Below are 6,185 nucleotides of genomic sequence, written 5' to 3'. Positions count from 1 at the left end.
TCGACTGGTGGTTAGTCGCGTCCATTAAAAAAACATTCATATCAAGCAGCTAAATACAGATAGGAAAACGAATTTATAAGAACTCGCAGCTCAAATATAAACTTGGACTTGACCTTCTAAAGGGAAAATTGGCTGCAGGACACCGTTAAAATCTGCCTTTTGCCACGACGCACTGAAAAAGGCTGGCTTTGCCGAAAGCCACTGCAATTTTTCATTCCTTTGCCACAGGACACTCATGCACTCTGGTTAACTGGGCCTGGTCGCCTCACAAAGCCCACTAAGATGCACAGCCGAATTCGATCTGTTGAAAAGGGCAGCGGCGACCCCTCAAAAAAAAGGGGGCAGATCTCCGATTCCTTTTGGTGTTGACGCAGCTGCACCCCACCTCCCCCAACAAGCGGCTGTAGTCGAGCCAGGTCCAATGGAACCCTTGCGGCGTCCGCCGTGTCGAGGATGACGCTTAAGCCGATGAGAGAGTTCCAGCCGCCGTTGGACGGGACGAGCGTGTGGCATGGGCCGCTGGCCTTTGGGACACATACGCCCCCGCCGTTGCTCTCCCCGCTGGTCCATAGAGGTTCTGCTGCTATGGTGCTCATCAAGGAAAAAAGAATCAAATGGATGTGCTATTCAAGTTCCACGTGGTAAATTTCCAAGGGTCCAGTCATCCCAGTCTCGTGGTGCCAGGAATGCAGCTGCGAGCACATTAGTGGAAGGTCGACACTATTTTCAACTATTTGAAGGGATGTTGTGACCGACCTATATCCTCGATCAATGAGTTGCTTTCCTCGCAAGTTTTTGTTTTCTATCAAGTAATTTGAGTGAACTAAGGCGTTGTTAATCATGCTGAGAAAAGTTCTGTTGTGTATTTCAGTGTTTGATGTCCCGCCTTAAATAATGTTTGCTCTTTGATCGATTTCACAAGAGCAAGCTTGTCACGGAAGATATGGATAAACTTTTTGTGGCAAGACGCAAAGATTAGCATTTATTTGTACCAGTTTGTTGACCTAACTCCACAAATCGAGCTACTGTTGGGCCGAGGTGCTACAGATGATTAGGGTTCCCCCTATTGAGTTCATAGTGTACAATGAATGATCAGTCATTTAACTGAATTCTGGATCGGATGCTCCAATTTCCATTGATGTTTACTTGATTTCCATGGATGTTATTTATGCATATATACACTCTCTGTATCTTTCATTTTAGCAACTTGAAATCATTCACATCACCTTGATGGTTGGACTATTATGTGATGTGAGCTAAAGAAAGAATAGTGAAAACCATTCAGATCACCTTGATGGTTGGACTATTTACAAGAGCAAGGTTGAACAAATTTGAACTAGTTTCAAATGCACCCAGGATTGGTCTTGGTTTGAAGGTATTGCCACTAGTAATTCACAAATATATAAAAGAATTGAAAACAAAATTTTAATTCAAAAGACCCCAATCATGTACGTAAAAAACTTCAAAGAAATATTTTTTACGTGGGGGAGATCGCGGGATATTACATTTCTTCTTCTTCCGAAGAAGCGTAGACAGCAGCGAAATAAACACAGAGATGGCAAGTTGCGTTGAAAGCTCCCAAAGACAGGCGAGGGAAAGAGGTCCGGCGCACGGAGTGCTTTTGCAAGAGCCTGATCTAGCTCAGATTACCAGTGCGGGGTGAGGGCCTTGTGTCGTCCCGTTGCATGGAATGGCCAAGGAAAAAAAAGTTACACACCTTTTCTAAATCGGTGATGATACAGCCTTAGTGGACGCGGGCCCGCATGCATAAGCATAACCGGCCGCTGGGGTGGGTCCTCGGAGAGCAGTAGACTCGCCACTCTCCTGCAAAGTGATCGAGACAGACCACACCCTCTCAAGCTAGTTTAACCTTTGTTTTTTCTTTTTCTTTTTTTGCTTGTTGATGCTTGGCGCCCAGCTAGACGAGCTTCTCATTTGTATCACCGAGTGCAGATCTAAACGTCCGAACGCAACGAAAAAACGCTTCCAAGTGTCATTCTCGTTGCACATGCTAAGAAGTTTTTCTTTTTGTGTGTGTGGAACACATGTCGAGGAGAAGACGCTGCAATGATTCGCTGACCGCTCAATATGAGTAAAGCACTGTTCGGCAACGGACCACTCCCGCGACTATGCTTCGCTCAGCGCTAGAAATGAGGAGAGGCAGAATGGCTGCTCCGCAAAAATGAACTGTGTGCCGCTCCGCTCCACCACTTGAGCTCCACAGAGTTGGGAGCCGGTGAACGGCCGAACGGGCCCTAAACATGCAGAGGAATTCCGAATTCAAATGATGGTGCTGCACTTCAACAAATGTTACTGGTCGGCGGGTTGTCACGTACTCCCTCCGTTCGGAATTACTTGTCGCAGAAATAGATGTATCTAAATGTATTTTAGTTCTAGATACATCCATTTTCGAGACAAGTAATTTCGAACGAAGGGAGTAGATGATACATGCAGTACAAGACTTTCACAGCCTTGCTTCAAATGGCATGCGTACCAGTACCCATTATAAGATATCTATATTTTATTGTGCAGGCCAAAGACGAGGGAGCATTATGTTTGTTTTTCTTGTGTTCATGTTATGTACTCCTTCCGTTTTTTAATTTAAGAGTGTTTTTTATCTCGAGATTATGAGACCACTGAATGACCACTACCGACGCCATTACGAGCCGCTGAAGCGCCGTTGTCGTTGCTCCCCTACCGAAGCCTGCTTGACCTTGTGTATGATAGCCGGAAAGTCTTCATGCGCATGCCCATAAGAACCAGCACCCGGGAGCCGGAGACGCTGTTGAACCTTTGCATAGATCTAAAGTATATGACGCCCAATATTGTCACATGTCGAGAAACCCTAACCTCACCGTCCCAAGGAAATGGCAGAAATCTACGCTTGAGCTTCGTCGACTACGTCCAAACGGACGAACTCAAGGAGAATCGAAACCCGAAAGACAAACTCACAGAAGAAATGTTGCCATCCGTCCGAGCGTCGCACCCGCGAGGACTAAAAAAACCTAACATAAACTACAAACCGGAGCGGAAGGCACCGGCATTCTCTTCCCCGCCACCGGCCGCCGGAGTGACAGGCAGAGAGAAGGCGAATTGGCATGCTCGGCGGTAAAGTCTGGAGGAAAAAGTTTGCACTAACCACTTAGGGTTAGGGGAGGAAACGAAAGGATAACATTTGTGATTTTGATACACAAATGTGTGATTTTGGTACCGCTGTCATTATTATTTTTTGTATGCAATTGCAGGATGTTGCAAGAGTCGTAAAGCAACGATTGTGGGTACTCAGAGTCAATCAACTTCAGTGCCATGGCTCTCTCAAAGAAGCAGTAGCGATATATGGGGTCAGGAGAGAAGGTTCACTGATCCACACGCACCGCCACTCCATGTTTCTCATCTGCACCGGCCTCAGTTAAGTCAAAGTGTAGCGTCATCTCCGTTATGCTCGTGTAACACGGTGAAATGAAATGAAATTATATGGGAACACACAAAATGATCAAGACAGAGTGACAGACCACATCCTCTCAAGCTGCACCGAGGATTGCAGTTTTCTGTTTTCGAGTTGCTTGTTGATGCTTCCCTTTAAACTAGACGAACTTCTCATTTATATTATCGACTGTAGACGATGTAGTGACATTTCTGATCGCACGTGTTTAGGATAAGCGCTCCTGTAGCACATCGCTGGTTGCTCGTGGGAGATCACAGATCAGTGTATGAGTGGCCCGGCTGTGGAGGACCCTGGTTGATCCAGACAATGGCGTGACGACGTCCGAGGTAGGCAGGAACAGTAATGAGTGCTGGTGTTGAGGTAGAGAGGACAGTGGAAGGAAAGTGCGCGGAAAGCTCGTGGTGGACGGACGAGGCAAAAACCATGCAACGCTCGCCATGCCTTTGGCAGAGCCCGATCTTAGCTCAGGCCCGATCGATGTCGCCGCGTTGCCTGGAATGGCAACGCAGGAAGCCACGCAGCGCAGCGCAGCGCAGCGTTCGGCTCCACCCTCTCCAAATCGATGCAGCAGCTAGCACTAGGTGCATACATTAGCAGCTCCAGCTCGTGATCACCACTCTCCTCGGCTCCTCCTCCCACCAGTTCACCACTGCCCCCTAGAATCGCCCGTTCACATGGCGCTCTCCCGCCGCCTCCTCCTCCTCCTCTCCCTCGTCGCCGCCATGACGGCGGTCACCGGCACCGCCCCCGAGGTCATCGTGACCAAGTGCTACCCGCCGCCGACGCCCACCGGCACCACCTCCGAGGTCATCGTGACCAGGTGCTACCCACCGCCGACGCCCACCGTCAACGGCAGCGGCGCGTTCCGCGGCAGTCTCCTCCCGCTCCTCGACGCCCTCCCCTCTGCCGCCGCGCGGACGGGCTTCGCCTCGCTGGGGGCCGGCGGCGCGCTCGCCCGCGGCGCGCTCGCCCGCGGCTTCTGCTTTGGCGACCCCGCGCCTGACCCGTGCCTCCGCTGCCTGTCCGACGCCGGCAGAAAGATCGTCGACCAGTGCGGCGACGCCGGCCGACGCGCGGGCTTCCTGAACGACGGCTGCTTCCTGGGCTACGCCGACACCAACGCTTCCTCCTCCGCCCGCGCGGACGACGACATCGGCGCGGTGACCTTCTTCGGGGACGCCGTCCCGTGCCTCGACGACGCCGACGTGCAGAAGCTCGTGACCGTGGCGCAATCCCTGGTCCCGCGGTCCGCGAACGGCCAGCTGCCCGCCGTCAACGCGACCGCCACGGCGAGCAACGGCGACACGGTGCGCGTGCTGGCACAGTGCGCGACGGACCGCGCCGTGGCGGAGTGCGCCCAATGCCTGCGGGACTCGGCGCTGCATATTGCCAGGAGCTGGGAGCCCGCCGCCGGCGACGTGCAAGGAAGCGTGGCCGCCGTCCTCGGTTCCAACTGCTACCTCCGCTTCGAGATATCGGCACCGCCGCTGCCCCTGGGAGAGCATACCCGTGAGTAGCTCAGCTGATCTCCGGCAGGTAAATTTCTTGAGGATTCTGGCTGCCTCTGACTTGCGATGCATTGCATGCATGCGCTGCAGGGAGGATGATAAAGGAGAACGTCGCCCTGACCGCCTGACGGTGTGCATTGCCATCATATTGGTCCTAGTCGTAGCTGTCATTTTGCTGGCAGCTTGCGTCGTCGGCATGAGGATGGGGATACAGGCCTAGAATGCGGCGGCGGCGGCGGCGCGAGGGAATTAGCCATGACCGATGAGGGACAAGGAAGGCCCAATAAAAGCTTGTCAGCTGCAGGCAGGAGCACATAGCTAGCTAGGCTAGGGTAGTGTTATGCTCTTGAACTATTCTGTTGTATGCATTTGGATGCTTGGTACTGCTACTGCTCTGTTCCGTGATCGATCTCCCACTAATCTTCATCATGGTTGTGGAAGCCGGCCGTTTCGCGCGGTCTTATGGAAAACTAATGCTCATGTTTTCTAGATCTTCGACAGATGATGATCTCTTCTCGCTAGTTGCTTGCCTAGCAAGCTCGTCGAGTCGTCCCGTCTGCCATAATTCTGTTCCCGTTCCGCTCCGGCGAGTTCTACTCGATCTGCATGCAGGTGTTTCTTTCTAGGAGAAAAAATAAATAAAAATCCTACACGTACGGGAAAAGCACTACGGACTGATCTTACGGGCAGATGTGTCGCTCTCTTGGTCTCTCCATTGTAAATTCATTCCCCCGTGATTGTAAACTGACCCTGCCTCCTGATTAAATCAAGGACATATACCTGGCCATCCCTCGGGCCGGGCCGGGCTTCGGGCCAGGCCTGACCAAGCCCAAAGCAAAAAAACTAGGTCTGAGACCGGCCTAGCCCGGACATCGAGCCCAAAAAACAAGCCCAAGCCCAGCCCATCACTGCAAAATCCGTCAGGCCTTGGGCCTTGGGCCGGGCCTCTTCATTAAACAGCTGATATGACAGGCCCGGCCCGGTCTTCGGGCTCAAAAGCTAGGCCCGAGCCTGGCCCATGGACAAGATCGGGTCGGGCCGACCAGGCCAGGCTGCCCAGGGCAGAGCTACTGGGACATGTAAGCCCGTAACCTCCTCTCCATAAGAATTGTTCCGTAGATGTAGCTCAAAAAAAATGGAGACCAAAGATGCTTGCATGCGTTCTTTTTAAAATGTTATATCATGCTGGAGCACATTGGGCGTGCAATCAGAAAATATGTGCCACGGTTGGC

The 6,185-nt window shown here is 51.9% G+C and overlaps 1 pseudogene; it reads left to right on the top strand.

The window, feature by feature from the left end:
- Positions 1 to 4,119: 4,119 nt before the first annotated feature.
- LOC123057132 (plasmodesmata-located protein 5-like) lies at positions 4,120 to 5,173 on the top strand (annotated as a pseudogene).
- Positions 5,174 to 6,185: the final 1,012 nt, after the last annotated feature.

The sequence above is a fragment of the Triticum aestivum genome, chromosome 3A, assembly GCF_018294505.1.
Source record: "Triticum aestivum cultivar Chinese Spring chromosome 3A, IWGSC CS RefSeq v2.1, whole genome shotgun sequence".
Classification (NCBI taxonomy): Eukaryota; Viridiplantae; Streptophyta; class Magnoliopsida; order Poales; family Poaceae; genus Triticum; species Triticum aestivum.
Note: the sequence above shows the minus strand (reverse complement) of the source record. Positions and strands in the feature narration are given on the sequence as shown.